The sequence below is a fragment of the Oncorhynchus kisutch genome, linkage group LG14 (genome assembly GCF_002021735.2).
Source record: "Oncorhynchus kisutch isolate 150728-3 linkage group LG14, Okis_V2, whole genome shotgun sequence".
Lineage (NCBI taxonomy): Eukaryota > Metazoa > Chordata > Actinopteri > Salmoniformes > Salmonidae > Oncorhynchus > Oncorhynchus kisutch.
This window is the reverse complement of record NC_034187.2, coordinates 83,395,798-83,414,178: the sequence shown is the minus strand read 5'-3', so window position 1 is coordinate 83,414,178 and position 18,381 is coordinate 83,395,798. Positions and strand designations below refer to the sequence as shown.

The 18,381-nt window shown below is 44.4% G+C and overlaps 1 protein-coding gene across 1 annotated transcript in view; it reads left to right on the top strand.

The window, feature by feature from the left end:
- The first annotated feature begins 573 nt into the window (after positions 1 to 573).
- Positions 574 to 18,381, top strand: part of LOC109884033 (hippocalcin-like protein 1) — an 82,351-nt gene continuing 64,543 nt past the window's right edge. Inside the window, exon 1 of the mRNA XM_031789085.1 lies at positions 574 to 1,029. The gene's annotated coding sequence lies outside the window, so the exon portion shown is untranslated. The remainder of the gene's footprint in view (positions 1,030 to 18,381) is intronic.

Sequence of the window (18,381 nt, the reverse complement as noted above, 5' to 3'; positions counted from 1 at the left end):
TGACGTTTCTTTACTGATAAAGACTGTAAATAAAATCATGTGCAAAACAATGAATATTAACTTTTTTCCTTATGAGGCATCAAAAAGTAAAGGGTAAGGGGAAATATGTAGTGCGTTGATATTCTGGTTGTCCTTTCAAGGCAACCGCAATGCTCCTCTGCAGAGTTACATTGGAACGAGTGGAACGTCTTGTCGAGTGAAACGCATTAAACAATGCCCACGGTCATTCCTACTTCATCTCATGTCCCGGTCCTTATATCAGTTGTTTAAAGTAATAATGTGCTATACAGCAACATTCATCAAAACTTGAATATGACACCTGGTCAATTGAAGGCTTGTCAAATTGGTAAGATGATATACATTTGAACCCAAAGTGTTAGTAACCAGTAAGGCTAGTTGGTCATTGGTCTATTTATGAAAGGGTTAACGGAAATGATTATGGCCACTATTTGTAAATAGCCTGTAATATTCTAGGAGGATATAGCGGCGCTCTATCTTTTATCCATAATGTCTACTGAACTCCATCCTCTCAAGTCTAGAGAGAGAGAGAGAGAGAGAGCTGCCTGTGCGCCCTGACACACAAACTGCTGTGCCAATAGGCGTATGGCTATCTAATTAAACTCGTACCACGCAATCCCTCGGATACCCCCCCCCCCCCCCCCTCCTTAAATCCCATCTACCAACTCTCTCGCTCTCTTATCCCCGTGGAAGCACGCGCCCACCCGCCCGTTATCTGCCTCTCTCTGTCCGCTGGTTGTTGTCTCACGAGGCTTGAGTGTGACGGTGTCACGTTAACATGGTTTGCAGGGCTCAGCCGCAGTAGCAGCATAAGAAGAGAAAGAAGTAGAGACAGTAGCTGTGTGTTCCAAGCAGCCAGTCCGGACTCTCTCCCATCTCACATCTATCGACCGGAGGACGCAGCCAGACAAAACCGAACTTCCCCCCATCTCTTCCCGTCTCTCTCGCTCCCACGTCCCCATCGCGACGCTCGGTGATCAGGAGCTTGCGGTGCTCTCTCTTAGATAAAGGGTAAGAATTAACCGAATGAATGAATGATGCTTGTTTACAATCAATCAACACATCTTTCGCATCTCCCTGAAATGTTTTATATCGGTTTTGAATAGTTAATGGTTTGACAGCGTTGCAGGGGTACGTTGGGCTCGCTATGGTTGATCGAATACCGCGTGTGTTCTCTCTGAGATATGCTGAAAGATGTGCAAGAAATATATTTATTTCGTCTTGGAGAACCGTTGTTTCCATTATATAGGCCTAATGATCATGTTTTGTTTGTTCAATTATAGAGTGTGCAATGCTTGGACGGTGGCCCTTTCCATATACAATAGGCTGCATAAACCGGATTCAATGCTTGGACTGTAGCCCTTTCCATATACAATAGGCTGTATAAACCGGATTCAATGCTTGGACGGTAGCCCTTTCCCATATACAATAGGCTGCATAAACCGGATTCAATGATTGGACGGTAGCCCTTTCCCATATACAATAGGCTGCATAAACCGGATTCAATGCTTGGACGGTAGCCCTTTCCCATATACAATAGGCTGCATAAACCGGATTCAATGATTGCAAAACAACAACGATATCATAAATATGATTATTATTTTTATGAATTAAATTAATATATTGAAACGCGGGATAAAGGAATGAGATGGGACTGTAACATTCACGACGTGGTGCGCTCAATGTGCTCCTAGGAATCTCTCTCCCTCTCTCGTCAGAATCTCACGTTGTTCTATTCTTCTGCCCTCTTCAGACGATGTAATGCTGTTGTTTGGGAATTGAATGATTGTTGAATTGTATAGGTTATGGAATGTGTTAGGTTATGATGCACTGTACAGTAGTCTACAGTAGACGGTGTCACCGTGTGTGGACGCAGTGACGTTAAGGATTATGGTTTTAATAATTAGCCTATACATGTGGCTCAGAGGCTTATGCTAAGTTGATGCTTTCCCATAGCGGGACCGATATTTGTTATTTAGCCTATCCTGTGTATTTGTTGACAGTGATATCAGCCTGGGTCTAGTGTTGTAGCCTAAAGATAAAACAAACATATTCAACCAATGCTTTGGCATATACTATTTACATGTTATATGATATAGCCCTAATATAATAGCCTACTCTTGCAAAAGCCTAAATAAAATAGCAGAATAAGCAATTGCATTCTATAATGACCTCTCGAGTCACGGTTTACTTCCTCCCTGCCTGTTAAAAGAAACAACATGTCAATAATATTTTATGAGTGAATTAAAATCCCTTGTTTTAACCACTTCATCGATACTTAAGATCAAGGCCTGTAGTGTTTACCGGTAGTTGAATGGCACGGCAGAGAGAGAGAGAGAGAATGAATGGAACCATCACTGCTGATGCATTACCGGGTCCGTTTCAAGCCATGCTAAGATTTGTTAGTAGTGTGCCATTAATGCATCTTCTAAATGTGATAGCAAGAGTATTATCTGGTTAAGAGTGCCATCAGTAGCCTATAGGAAAGGTGTTGGAGGAAGCTGCCCTTAGACTGATCTAAGGTCAGTCTTTCTTATACATTGAAATGGTTATTAGGTGAACTCAGCTGATCTATGCTCAGACTTATTTGCATTAAGTACCATCTAAGGTATTACCGAATGTGCAAACAAAGGGGTGCTATAAACATTTTTTTAAACACATTGGTGAACAACAAGGATCTTGATCCAGGAGAGATGTCAGAGAGATGTCTCTGCTGTAACCGTTCATACGGTATAAACGGTATATCGCCTGAGCCTATTCACCACCCGCTGGAGGGCCTTGCGGTCGCTGACAGACCATTTCCCGTACTAGGCTGTGATGCAATCGGTCAGGACGCTCTCGGTGGTGCAGCGAAAGTATTTGGAGAGGGGGGGTTGCGAATTTCTTCAGCCGCCTTAGGAAGTAGAGACGCTGTTGCGACCTCTTGAACTTTTGTTGTTGGTCCATGTCAAGTTCTCTGCGATGTGGACATTGAGGAACTTAAAACTGCTGACTCTGCTTCCTGAAGTCAACAATCAACTCCTGTGTTTTGCTGATGTGAGAGAGAGGTTGTTGTCATGACACCACTATGCCAGTTCACTTACCTCCTCCCTATAGGCTGACTTGTCATTGTTGATTATCAGGCCTGCAAACGCGGTGTCGTCATGGAGACTTGATGATTGAGTTGGTGTGGTGCAATGCCACACTGTCGTGGGTGAACAGGAAGTACAGCAGAGGACTAAGGACACACCCCTGGGGGATCCCTGGGTTTAAGAGTCAGTGTGAAGGAGGTGTTGTTGCCAGTACTCACCGCCTGGGGGCGGCCCGTCAGGAAATCCAGGATCCAGTTGCAGAGGGTGGTGTTCAGACCCAGGGCTCTGAGCTTGGAGGGAACAATTGTGTTAAAATGCTGAACTGTAGTCAATGAACAGCATTCTCACATAGGTGTTTCTCTTGTCCAGACAATGGTGGTCTATTAAAGCAGGTTGAGACTACAGCCTGGGACAGCAGGGGCGGGTTGGGATTGCACCCTGGGACAGGGGGGGTTGGGATTACAACCTGGGACAGGGGGTTTGGGACTGCAGCCTGGGACAGGGGGGGTTGGGATAACACCCTGGGACAGGGGCGGGTTGGGATTGCACCCTGGGACAGGGGGGGTTGGGATTACAACCTGGGACAGGGGGTTTGGGACTGCAGCCTGGGACAGGGGGGTTTGGATAACACCCTGGGACAGGGGGGGGGGGGTTTGCATAACACCCTGGGACAGGGGGGGTTGGGATTGCACCCTGGGACATGGGGGATTGGGATTGCACCCTGGGACATGGGGGATTGGGACTGCAGCCTGGGACAGGGGGGGTTGGGATTACAACCTGGGACATGGGGGATTGGGACTGCAGCCTGGAACAGGGGGGGTTGGGATTACAGGGGACGGGGGCAGGTTGAAGATGTCTGAGATGCGGCCCGGGGATTCCATGTTGGCTTGCGGCTTTGTGAGTATTCACTCTTTTTGAGAGTTTTCCTCACGGCAGCCTAGGAGAGCGAAAGCACCTGGTCGTCCAGAACAGCGAGAGTCCTCCTGGATGGCTCGGTATTGTCTGCCTCGAAGCGAGCAGCTCTTAAGCTCTTCTGTGAGTGAGGCTTCAGTTGGCACCACACAGCTGGATTTACTTTTATTTGTAGTCTGTGATATTCTGTAGTCCTTGCCACATGCAACGAGAGTCTGAGGGGTCGAAGATCAATTAAAGTTTGAGTCTGTATGCCTTGTATGCGTCGCGCGCCACCTTGTCATCGGAGTTTGTTCTGCTGACATTGAATGCTGCAGTTTGGTTTCTCAGCATGCTATGGATTTCTCCGTTCATCCAGGGTTTTTGGTTGGGGTATGTCCGGAATGTTATTGTGGGTACAATATCATCAACACATTTCCTAATGAAGCCTTTGACGGACAATGTATATTCCTCAATGTTTGTGGATGAATGTTTTGAACATATTTCCGATCAGTATTCTCAAAACCATCCTGCAGCATTGAGTCTGTGTCCTCTGTCCAGCGCCTTACTATTCTCTGTGTTGGTGGCTCCCTCTTGGAACAGTGAGGCGTGATCTGATTGGCCGAAGTGGGGGGCGGGGGATGGCTTTGTTCGTGTCATGGATGTTTGTGTATACATGGTCAAGCATGCTGGATCCTCTTGTGGGGCAGGAGACGTGTACCTTCTTCTTTATCCTCTCTTCTACACTCTCCTCTCTCCTACACTCTCCTCTCTCCTACACTCTCCTTTCTCCTACACTCTCCTCCCATACACTACAGTACATCCACAATCTCTCCTACACTCTCCTTTCTCCTACACGCTCCTACCATACACTACAGTACATCCGTAATCTCTCCTCTCTCCTTTCCCCTACACTCTCCTCTCATACACTACAGTACATCCACAATATCTCCTCTATCCTACACTCTCCTCTCTCCTACACTCTCCTTTCTCCTACACTCTCCTCCCATACACTACAGTACATCCACAATCTCTCCTCTCTCCTCCAATCCTACTCTCCTTTCCCCCCTCTCTCCTCTCCTCCTCTCCTCCACTCCACTCCTATCCTCCTCTCCTCCCTCCTAAGTCCCAAACCTCTCCAATCCTCTCCTCCCTCCTCTTCTACTCTCCTCCTCTCCAATCCTCTCTCCCCTCCTCCTTCCTCTCTCCTCTTCTCTCTCAAATCCTCCCCTCCTCCCTCCTCTCCTCTCCTCTCTCCTCCTCTCCAATCCTCATCTCCTCCCCTCCTCCCTCCTCTCCTCTCCTCTCTCCTCCTCTCCTCTCCTCATCTCCTCTCCTCCCCTCCTCCCTCCTCTCCAATCCTCCTCTCTCCTCCACATCCTCCTCCCTCCTCTCCAATCCTCCTTATCTCCTCTCCAATCCTCCTCTCTCCTCTCCTCCCCTCCTCCCTCCTCTCCTCTCTTCTCCTCTCTCCTCCTCTTCTCCCCTCCTCCTTCCTCTCCAATCCTCCTCATCTCCTCTCCAATCCTCCTCTCTCCTCCCCTCCTCCCTCCTCTCCTCTCTTCTCCTCTCTCCTCCTCTCCTCCCCTCCTCCTTCCTCTCCAATCCTCCTCTCTCCTCCACATCCTCCTCTCCTCCCCTCCTCCCTCCTCCTCTCTCCTCTCCTCCCCTCCTCCCTCCTGTCCTCTCCTCCCCTCCTCCCTCCTCCTCATCTCCTCTCCTCCCCTCCTCCCTCCTCTCTCCTCCACCTCCTCCTCTCCTCCACCTCCTCCTCTCCTCTCCTCTCCATTAGTGGGCCTAAAGGGTGTTGTTGAGTTAATATCTCTGGGTTGTTGTGATTGAGATAAGGCATTATGTACCCTCTGTACTGATGACCCTGCAAGATCATATCACTACACAAATCCATCCTATCCTCCTCTCATTACCTCTGTTCTACCTCTCTAGCCCAATACTTATTCTATTTTCTTCCTATTGTTTAATCAAATCAGCAACAAAAAATGAAAACAGTTCACTGCGCTTGCCAGTATTGAGCTTAGTTATTGGCCTCACAGCCCTTTGTCAAAGCTTTGCATCTTTTTTTTGAACCCTCAAGGTAGTTAATAAGAACAAATACTTATATTCAGTGACAGTCTAGGAACAGTGGGTTAACTGCCTCGTTCAGGGCCAGAACCACAGATTTGTCAGCTCGGGGATTTGAACTTGTAACCTTCCGGTTACTAGTCCACCGCTCTAACCACTAGGCTACCCTGCCGCCCCATCTTACATTTCTGTATTTTGAAAGTTACACATCTTGACAACTTGATTGCTGACAAGCAAAACAACGTGGGACTGGGTCAACAATGGACTAATGAAACAAATGCCAAAATATAGTTTCTGGGTGGAATTTTTCTTTTATTAAGTCCTCAAGGGTCCTTTCAATTTCGGAGACTATCTTATGCCTGAACAGAATCTGGAGAATGCTATGCTAGGATTCCCCCCAAGCTGTGTATGTATCTTCAATCCAAACAGACTGGTGGGATGTGGCTCAAATGGCCCCCTGTTTCCTTATGAGCCCTGGTATAGTGCACTATATAGGGAATAGTGTGGCATTTGGGATGCATGCAGCGAGTGCAGCTCTCTCTGTGTAGGTTGGAGGCATTTTACAAGCAGCTGTAATGACTGTAAGGGGCCTTCTCTCCTCTCTGTCATACAGACATTCTGAGAGGCTTTGGAAAGTGTGTGTGTGTGTGTGTGTTTCTCTCCTCTGGAGCAGAATACAGCTACCCTAGGGCTGTGAAAAACACCCTATTTAATTATAACTGTTATCCAGGATCTGTGGGTAATGTCAGGTATAATAACATATTTTTGTTCGCACAGTGAAAAACTCCTAGAAGACGTGGTACTACACTGAGTACACAAAACATTAGGAACACCTCCCTAATATTGAGTTGAGCACCCCCCCCCCCCTTGCCCTCAGAACATCCTCTAAACGATTTATTGCGTTCTCAAAGAGGACTTGGCGTTAATATTCCTGGTCAATACGTGTCTTTATTCTGGTCTCTGTACTGAGTGGTCAGTTCAGACAGTGACTGGTGCTAGCTGTGCTCTAGTGCATGGTCAGCCATCCATCAGTCAACAGGGTTTTGTCAGGAGTGCTATGCACACACACAGCAGTGGTGCTCTGGCTTCCTGTCACTTCCTACAGCTAAGGGCTGACTTAGTACTGTGTCATCAGCATGAGGGAGAGAGGGAGAGAGAGAGAGAGAGAGGGAGAGAGAGAGAGAGAAAGAGAGGGGGATGAAAAGCTTGAGAGAGTAAGAGAGAACAAGAGAGGTCTGATATAAGTACTGGACCCGCTGGAGGAGATTGGAGAATGGAGGAAGGTGAGAGGAAGAGGAGAAAGAAAAAGAAGACAGAGAGAGAAATGTTCAAAACCCACTGATTTGCTTGGTCTTCTTCTTCTTCTTTGGTATGACGCTACAAGCTTGGCACACCTGTATTTGGGGAGTTTCTCCCATTCTTCTCTGCAGATCCTCTCAAGCTCTGTCAAGTTGGGTGGGGACCGTTGCTACACAGCCATTTTCAGGTCTCTTCAGAGATGTTTGATCGGGTTCAAGTCCAGGCTCTGGCTGGGTCACTCAAGGACATTCAGAGACTTGTCCCGAAGCCACTCCTGTGTTGTCTTGGCTGTGTGCTTAGGGTCGTTGTCCTTTTGGAAGGGGAACCTTTGCACCAGTCAGAGGTCCTGAGCGCTCTGGATCAGGTTTTCATCAACAATCGCTTTGTACTTTGCTCCGTTCATCTTTCCCTTGATCCAAAATAAAATAAAATTGGTTACAAGCGTGTAATTAGCAGATGTTATTGCGGGTTGCTTGTGCAAAAGGCTTGTGCTTCTAGCTCTGACATTGCAGTAATATCTAACAAATTACACAACACCGAATACACACACATCTAAGTAGGAATGAATTAAGACTATATACATATGAAGTCAGAAGTTTACATTTACACTTAAGTTGGAGTCATTAAAACTCGTTTTTCAACCACTCCACACATTTCTTGTTAACAAACTATAGTTTTGGCAAGTCGGTTAGGACATCTACTTTGTGCATGACACAAGTCATTTTTCCAACAATTGTTTACAGATTATTTCACTTATAATTCACGGTATCACAATTCCAGTGGGTCAGAAGTTGACATACACTAAATTGACTGTGCCTTTAAATGATGTCATGACTTTAGAAGCTTCTGATAGGCTAATTGACATAATTTGTCATTGTCATTGTGACATAAGTTGACTGTGCCTTTAAACATTTAAACAGCTTGGAAAATTCCAGAACATGATGTCATGGCGTTAGAAGCTTCTGATAGGCTAATTAATATCATTTGTCAATTGGAGGTGTACCTGTGGATGTATTTCAAGGCCTACCTTCAAACTCAGTGCCTCTTTGCTTGACATCATGGGAAAATCAAAATAAATCAGCCAACACCTCGGAATTTGTTTTGTAGCCCTCAGGTTCATCCTTGTGAGCAATTTTAAATTGCCTGAAGGTACCCTGTTCATCTGTACAAACAATAGTACCCAAGTATGAACCCCATGGGACCACGTATCCGTCATAACGTTCAGGAAGGAGACGTGTTCTGTCTCCTCGTGATGAACGTACTTTGGTGCGAAAAGTGCAAATCAATCCCAGAACAACAGCAAAGGACCTCGTGACGATGTTGGAGGAAACAGGTACGAAGACATCTAAATCCATAGTAAAACGCATCCTAAATCGACATAACCTGAAAGGCCGCTCAGCAAGGAAGAAGCCACTGCTCCAAAACCGGCATACAAAGCCAGACTACGGTTTGCAACTACACATGGGGGGACAAAGATTGTACTTTTCGGAGAAATGTTCGCTGGTCTGATGAAACAAAAATATAACTGTTTGGCCATAATGACCATCGTTATGTTAGAGGAAAAAGGGGGAGGCTTGCAAGCCGAAGAACACCATCCCAACCGTGAAGCACGGGGGTGACAGTATCATGTTGTGGGGGTGCTTTGCTGCAGGAGGGACTGGTGCACTTCACAAAATAGATAGCATCATGAGGGAGGAAAACTAGTTAGATATATTGAAGAAACATCTCAAGACATCAGTCACGTTAAATCTTGGTCGCAAATGGGTCTCCCAAATGTACATTGACCCCAAGCATTCTTCCAAAGTTGGGGCAAAAATGGCGTAAGGACAACAAAGTCAAGGTATTGGAGTGGCCATCACAAAGCCCTGACCTCAATCATATAGAAAATTGTGGGCAGAACTGAAAAAGCAAGTGCGAGTAAGGAGGCCTACAAACCTGACTCAGTTACACCAGCTCTGCTGGGAGGAATGGGCCAAACTTATTATTGGATTTTTAGTTTAGTTTAGTTTTTTAAAAACAAGCATAAAACTTGAAAAAGTTAATAAATAATAAGTTAATAAAATCATGACAAAGTCTGGGACTTATTTCCATTGTGGTCCTCTTGAGACAAGATCAAATCAAATTTTATTTGTCACATACACATGGTTAGCATATGCTAATGCGAGTGTAGCGAAATGCTTGTGCTTCTAGTTCCGACAATGCAGTAATAACCAACGAGTAATCTAACCTAACAATTCCACAACTACTACCTTATACACACAAGTGTAAAGGGCTAAAGAATATGTACATAAAGATATATGAATGAGTGATGGTACAGAACGGCATAGGCAAGATGCAGTAGATGGTATCGAGTACAGTATATACATATGAGATGAGTAATGTAGGGTGTGTAAACAAAGTGGCATAGTTTAAAGTGGCTGGTGATACAACACAGTATGGCAGTGAAATCAAAAATCAAAAACAGGAGGCTTGTGGAAGGCTACCCGATACGTTTGACCCGAGTTAAAGCTGAAATAAATCATTCTCTCTACTATTATTCTGACATTTCACATTCTGAAAATAAATTGGTGATCCTAACTGACCTAAGACAAGACATTTTTACAAAGATTAAATGTCAGGAATTGTTAAACTTAATTTTATAGTATTTGGCTAAGGTGTATGTAAACTTCCGACTTCAGCTGTACATATGAGGTGAGTAATGCAAGATATGTAAACATTATTAAGTGACTGGTCTTCCATTCTTTAAAGTGGCCAGTGATTTCTAGTCTATGCCTATAGGCAGCAGCCTCTAATGTGCTAGTGATGGCTGTTTAACAATCTGATGGCCTTGATATAGAAGCTGTTTTGCAGTCTCTCGGTCCCAGCTTTGATGCACCTGTACTGACCTCGACTTCTGGACTATAGTGTGGTGAACTGGCAGTGGCTCAGGTGGTTGTTGTCCTTGATGATCTTTTTAGCCTTCCTGTGACATCGGGTGCTGTAGGTTTCCTGGAGGGCAGGTAGTTTTCCCCGGTGATGCGTTGGGCAGACCGCACCACCCTCTGGAGAGCCTTGAGTTTGTGGGTGGTGCAGTTGCCGTACCAGGCGGTGATACAGCCTGACAGGATGCTTTCAATTGTGCATCTGTAAAAAGTTTGATGGTTTTAGGTGACAAGCCACATTTCTTTAGCCTCCTGAGGTTGAATAGGCTCTGTTGCGCCTTCTTCACCACACTGTCTGTGTCGGTGGTCCATTTCAGTTTGTCCTTGATGTGTACGCCAAGGAATTTGAAGCTTTCCACCTTCTCCACTGCGGTCCCGTCGATGTAAATAGGGGGTTGCACCCTCTGCTTTTCCTGAAGTCCACGATCATCTCTTTTGTTTTGTTGATGTTGAGTGAGAGGTTGTTTTCCAGGCACCACACTCCCAGAGCCCTCATCTCCTCCCTGTAGGCGGTCTCGTCATTGTTGGTAATCAAGCCCACTACTGTTGTGTCGTCTGCAAACTTGATGATTGAGTTGGAGACATGCTTGGCCACGCAGTCATGGGTGAACAGGGAGTACATGATGGGGCAGATCACACACCTATGTGGGGTCCCAGTGTTGAGGATCAGCAGAGTGGAGGTGTTGTTTCCTACCTTCACCACCTGGGGGCAGCCTGTCAGGAAGTCCAGGACCCAGTTGCACAGGGCGGGATTCAGACCCAGGGCCTCAAGCTTAATGACAACTTGGAGGGAACTATGGTGATGAATGTTGATTTATAGTCAATAAACAGCATTCTTTCATAGGTATTCCTCTTGTCCAGATGGGATAGGGCAATGTGCAGAGACTAGTTTCCCAGTCCTTGCCGCTGAAATACATCATCACAGCATGATGCTGCCACCACCGTGCTTCACCGATGGGATGGTGCCAGGTTTCCTCCAGACGTAACGCTTGGCATTCAGGCCAAAGAGTTTAATCTTGGATTAATCAGACCAGAGATCCTTATTTCTTATGGTCTGAGAGTATTTAGGTGCCTTTTGGCAAACTCCAAGCGGCCTGTCATGTTCCTTTTACTGAGGAGTGGCTTCCGTCTGGCCACTCTACCGTAAAGGCGTGATTGGTGGAGTGCTACAGAGATGGTTGTCCTTCTGGAAGGTTCTCCCATCTCCACAGAGGAACTCTGGAGGACTGTCAGAGTGACCATCTGGTTCTTGGTCACCTCCCTGACCAAGGCCCTTCTCCCCACGATTGCCTAGTTTGGCCGGGCGGCCAACTCTAGGAATACCCTTGGTGGTTCCAAACTTCTTTAGTTTAAGAATGATGGAGGCAACTGTGTTCTCAGGGACATTCAATGCTGCAGAATGTTTTTGACATACAGGAACCAGCAGAATGTTTTTGAGGATATCCTTCCCCAGATCTCTGCCTCAACACAATCCTGTCTCAGAGCTCTATGGACAATTCCTTCGACCTCATGACTTGTTTTTTGCACTGACATCCACTGTCAACTGTAGGACCTTATATAGAAAGGTGTGTGCCTTTCCAAATTATTTCCAATCAATTGAATTTAACACAGGTGGACTCCAAACAATTTGTAGAAACATGTCAATGATGTTCAATGGAATCAGGATACACCTGAGCTCAATTTCTTGTCACATAGCAAAGGGTCTGAATACTTATGTAAATAAGGTATTTTTTTGTTAGATTTTTTTTGTTGTCTTACTCATTGTTAAATAATAATAGTATTTTATACATTGCTTTAATGAATGTTAAATGAATCCTGTAAATTTTAAAATGGCCAAATTTGGGTGAAATCAATTAGTTTAATTTCTCAGAGATCAAACTAATATTTCAACCTAATAATGGTATAGGAGTGCTCATCTTCTCTCTCTCTAACTATGGAAACGATTTCACATCTGAGATGGTGGGTGTCATGGCTGGCTGAAATGGAATTACATTTTATGTTGTCATTATTTTGCAGACACTCTTATCCAGAGAGACTTACAGGAGCAATTTGATTTTAAGTGCCTTGCTCTAGGTCTCACCAACAGATTTTATTTCACCTGGTATCCAGCACATAGAGTACAGATTAGTACAGGCTGAAGCAGTGTATTGTGGGAAAGTACTCCCAGGTAGCTAGTGCCTCTTCTCTCAGCTCAGCCCTCCCAGTGACACACACACTGTGCCACATGATCTCTGGTGAAGGGGAAATTCTCGCTTAGAGGGCCTTTCTGATGAGAGTCGTGTGGGTGTGTGTGTGAGCTATTTTTAGTCCCCCTTCGTCATGACATGCAGGGCCGAGACGTCTAGAATGTGGGAAGTTAGCATAGCGGACTAGACTTCTAGAATGTGGGAAGTTAGCATAGCGGACTAGACTTCTAAAATGTGGGAAGTTAGCATAGCGGACTAGACTTCTAGAATGTGGGAAGTTAGCATAGCAGTCTAGACTTCTAGAATGTGGGAAGTTAGCATAGTAGACTAGACTTCTAGAATGTGGGAAGTTAGCATAGCAGTCTAGACTTCTAGAATGTGGGAAGTTAGCATAGCAGATTGAGGTTGTTTCCCAGGCTTTTTCTCTCTCCCCTGAATGCTCCGACAGAATATGCTGGATTTTTTTTAACCTTATTTGGGAAAGCTGTAACCTCTGGCCCTGGAATGTATGTGTGCCTGCTTGTGTGTGCGTGCGTGTTTGTGTCACAGGAGCCTGCTGAGGGGAGAACGGCTCATAATAACAGCTGGAACGGAGCAAATGGAATGGCATTTTGTGTTTTTGCCATACTCTACATACTGTTCTGTCTCCTAATGTGTTTTTTTCAACCTGTTCTCACAGCATTTAGTATTATTCAGTATGTAAATATGATATGTTACTTTTCCTATGGTATGTATTTTTCAAAAACAATTACTTTTATTTAACTAGGCATGTCAGTTAAGAACAAATTCTTATCGTCAATGACCACCTAGTGGGTTAACTGCCTTGTTCAGGTGCAGAAGAACAGTTTTTTGTAACCTTGTCAGCTTGATGATTTGATCTTGCAACCTTTTGGTTCCAAGTCCAACACTCAAACCACTAGGCTACCTGCCGCCCCAGGTAGAACCTGTACAACCCCCCCATTTCATGTGATACTATCAAGACTCAGGATATGACCCTGATGCAGACACAGGAGGCAGATAGTACACTTCTCAGATCATTTATTAGAAACACAGGACAGGTAGAGGATCGTGATCAGGTCAGAGTCAGGCAGGTACAGGACGACAGGCAGGCTCGGGGTCCGGGCAGGCAGAATGGTCAGAACCGGGAAAAACTAAGAAACAGAACTAGACAAACAGGAAGGCGGGAAAGCACGCTGGTTAAGAGCTGACAAGAGGAACTGACAAACAGAGAACACAGGTATAAATACACAGGGGATAATGGGGAAGATGGCTACACCTGGAGGGGGGTGGAGCCAAGCACAAAGACAGGTGAAACAGATCAGGTTGTGACAGATACTGTATGTTACAAATTAAAATGTGTATTATATGATCTGAATTTGCAAAACGTACAATATGTAACAAATTTGCTAAATGTACTAGATGTTACGAATTAGCATACATGTGATGTGTTACGAATTCTAGCTAGGTGGCTGACATTAGCTGGGCTAGGGGTTAGGGTTAAGTTTAGGGTCAGGTTAAAGGGTTAAGATTAGGGAGAGAGGTCTGAAGGAGTGTAACGGCTGTTGGAAGGAGAGGACCAAGGTGCAGTGTGGTAAGTGTTCATATTTATTTATTGAACTGAACACTAAATACCAAAATAACAAGAGAATAAAGGAAACCGAAACAGTCCCGTTAGGTGCAAACACTGATACGAAAAACAACTACCCACAAAAACCCTGTGGGGAAAAGCTACCTAAGTATGGTTCTCAATCAGATACAACGATCGACAGCTGTCCCTGATTGAGAACCATACCCGGCCAAAACAAAGAAATAGAAACACATAGAAAAATAACATAGAATGCCCACCCAAATCACATCCTGACCAACCCAAAAATAGAGACATAAAAAGCTCTCTACGGTCAGGGAGTGACAAGGAGGGGAGAGGGGAGAGCGGTCTGAAAGAGGGGTGAGGGGAGAGAGGTCTGAAGGAGGGGTGAGGAGAGAGAGGTCTGAAAGAGGGGTGAGAGTTCTAAAGGAGAGTTATAGAAGCGAGTGAGAGAGGTGGAGAGTTATAGAAGCAGGTGAGAGAGGTGGAGAGTTATAGAAGCGGGTGAGAGAGGTGGAGAGTTATAGAAGCAGGTGAGAGAGGTGGAGAGTTATAGAAGCAGGTGAGAGAGGTGGAGAGTTATAGAAGCAGGTGAGAGAGGTGGAGAGTTATAGAAGCAGGTGAGAGAGGTGGAGAGTTATAGAAGCAGGTGAGAGAGGTGGAGAGTTATAGAAGCAGGTGAGAGAGATGGAGAGTTATAGAAGCAGGTGAGAGAGGTGGAGAGTTATAGAAGCAGGTGAGAGAGGTGGAGAGTTATAGAAGCAGGTGAGAGAGATGGAGAGTTATAGAAGCAGGTGAGAGAGGTGGAGAGTTATAGAAGCGAGTGAGAGAGATGGAGAGTTATAGAAGCAGGTGAGAGAGATGGAGAGTTATAGAAGCAGGTGAGAGAGGTGGAGAGTTATAGAAGTAGACAGGTCTGAAGGAGAGTTACAGCAACAAGGTCTTCTCATCAGAGAGCTGGAAAACAGCCCGGGAGCCCTCCTCTATTCATGCATCCTTTTCCATCACCTCTGTGAAGAACAACTTTAAAATAATTAAGTTCACCTTCCCTCACCCTCTCATTCACAAACAAAATGTGTGTGTGTGTGAGAGAGAGAGAGAGAGTCATCACATTAATGGGACATTTTCCCTAGCTCTAATATACTTGCATACAGAGGATTTCACCTTTAATGTCCTGTCCAGAAATCATTCCCCTGACTTTAACTTAGTTAATACATGCAGACTCTGACTTAATTACTTCAATCAGACTCTGTCTTAGTTACTTCATTCTGACTTAGTTACTTCATACTGACTCTGACTTAGTTAATTCATACTGACTCTGACTTAGTTAATTCATACTGACTCTGACTTAGTTCATTCATACTGACTCTGACTTAGTTAATTCATACTGACTCTGACTTAGTTCATTCATACTGACTCTGACTTAGTTCATTCATACTGACTCTGACTCTGACTCTGACTAACTCTCCAGTGTTAATCTGCAAAATTGTAATTATCTGCCTACCTCCTCATGCCTTTTGCACACATTGTATATAGACTCCCCCTTTGTTTTCTACTGTGTTATTGACTTGTTAATTGTTTACTCCATGTGTAACTCTTTGTTGTCTGCTCACACTGCTGTGCCTTATCTTGGCCAGGTCGCAGTTGCAAATGAGAACTTGTTCTCAACTAGCCTACCTGGTTAAATAAAGGTGAAATAAAAAAATATTAAAAAAAATTCATACTGACTCTGACTTAGTTAATTCATACTGACTCTGACTTAGTTAATTCATACTGACTCTGACTTAGTTCATTTATACAGACTCTGACTTAGTTACTTCATACTGACTCTGACTTAGTTAATTCATACTGACTCTGACTTAGTTCATTCATACTGACTCTGACTTAGTTACTTCATACTGACTCTGACTTAGTTACTTCATACTGACTCTGACTTAGTTACTTCATACTGACTCTGACTTAGTTACTTCATACTGACTCTGACTTAGTTACTTCATACTGACTCTGACTTAGTTACTTCATACCACTGCGGTGGTCATAACATTTTCGTCAGCCGGTGATTGTCAAGCAAATAACTGCGGGTCTCACAGTAATAGCCGGTTAATTAACATAAACACATTTAGCATCTCCTGGCTTCCACACATGTGGAACATCTACATTTTAAAAAGTTTAATAAATCCATGTAATATAGCCTAAACTTTCACAATAAATCCATTAGTTATTTTAGACCTGTCTAAAGAAACAGGATATGAATTAAATGTAATCTATTTCAGAAGAACAGAATAGGATCCTCTGAGATGTCCTTCTGTTAGGTCCTGATCTGGCTGTGCCATATGGCTGTGGGCGACACTAGTTCATTTAGCAGACAAGATTTGTTTGGAATTCTGTGGCATTATTTGATATTATTTTGTAGTTTCCTCCAAACGGTTTGAGGGAGTATGTGCACAAGTGGCTATTCTGTGTTGAATGGGGATGTATGTTTTGATTTTTAATAAATTATAATGCGACTCTAATGATGATTTGAAAAAAGTTGCATGAAAGGCATGAGCTCTGCTTTGTTTTTTCCACAGGCTGTACACTCCTGATAATGGCGGCATCCCCTCTGGGTGGCCGTAATGCCCCCTGAAAAAAAAATCTATGTATTTTGTAGCTAGTGGCTGTTGTGCCCTTGGGCTGAATATAATCATTAAAAATTCCCTTCTTCCGGCTGCGTGCCAAAGCACCCCTCCCTCCCTCACATGGCTCTCATCACCTGATCGGGTCTTTCTCACAGGCTACATGCGCAACTGCGCGCATCTTTATTCAAATCCGATGGGCATATTAAAGATATTGGAAGAACGGTCCCCATTTTACTTTTCGTCAGCCAACGAGATGAGTAACGAACAGCAAAAGCGCTAGCCTATGTCAATCTACTATCCCCCATAGTACAAAAATACTATAAGGGACCTATTGTATTCTTTGCGAGGAAATAAATATTCAAAAAAATACAGTCATCTACGCACTTAATAAATAGTGGGGGGAAAAAATAAACTCCCAAGTGACAAAAGAGACTTCATGACGACGGACAGACAAACAGAAACATATCTTTGAGATTGAGTAAGAAACTTTGGCGGCCTTGTTTTCAGAAACCATTTACTTTTCCTGTGGTTTATTTTCATGCCAGCCCAGGTAGGCGATACTCCTGTTGTAAAGAGAAGCAATGTGCTTAATATTAGGAAAGTTGAGAAATAAATATAGTAGGCCTAGTCTATATAAAGCTGACGGGATCATCCTCTTTTTAATAGAGGCCATCACTCTGTTTTCTCAATTTCATAGCTGATAGAAATGTTGTGCAACATGAGCTCAAGGGCTCTCATGAAGTGTTTGATTAGATTTTCAATTACATTTGCATTGATGTCAGGGACAATAGAGTGCTGAGTACCAGGCAGTTAGCAAGTTTGGTAGGTTACTAATGACCAATCAGCAGCATCAGAGCACGTAGAAGCCTAATACCGTGACTAAAGCATCAGGATTTGATTTGATTTGAATTGAAGCCATCACATGGAATTTGACTGCCATCCTAACCGCCGGTGTAGCAGTAATACGGTCAACGTAACATCCCTACCATACAAACTCTGACTTAGTTACCTCATACAGACTCTGACCCCATACAATCTCTGACTTAGTTACCTCATACAGACTCTGACTTCATACAGACTGACCTCGTACAGACTCCCAACTTAGTTACTTCCTGCAAACTCCCGACTTAGTTACTTCCTGCAGACTCTCGACTTAGTTACTTCCTGCAGACTCCCGACTTAGTTACTTCCTGCAGACTCCCGACTTAGTTACTTCCTGCAGACTCCCGACTTAGTTACTTCCTGCAGACTCCCGACTTAGTTACTTCCTGCAGACTCCCGACTTAGTTACTTCCTGCAGACTCCCGACTTAGTTACTTCCTGCAGACTCCCGACTTAGTTACTTCCTGCAGACTCCCGACTTAGTTACATCCTGCAGACTCCCGACTTAGTTACTTCCTGCAGACTCCCAACTTAGTTACTTCCTGCAGACTCCTGACTTAGTTACTTCATGCAGACTCTCGACTTAGTTACTTCCTGCAGACTCCCGACTTTCTTCCTGCAGCTTGGTGGTGTCTGAAATATTTATTTCACCAGGATTGTCTGGATAAATATTAGTTGTTCAAGATTAGTCCAAGATGTTGGTAGCTTCAGCAGTTTCATTTTCAGATCCAGAACTAAATCAAATCAAGATAAATCCAATATTATTGGTCATATGCGCCGAATACAACAGGTGTGGACATTACCGGGAAATGCTTCATTACAAGCGCATTC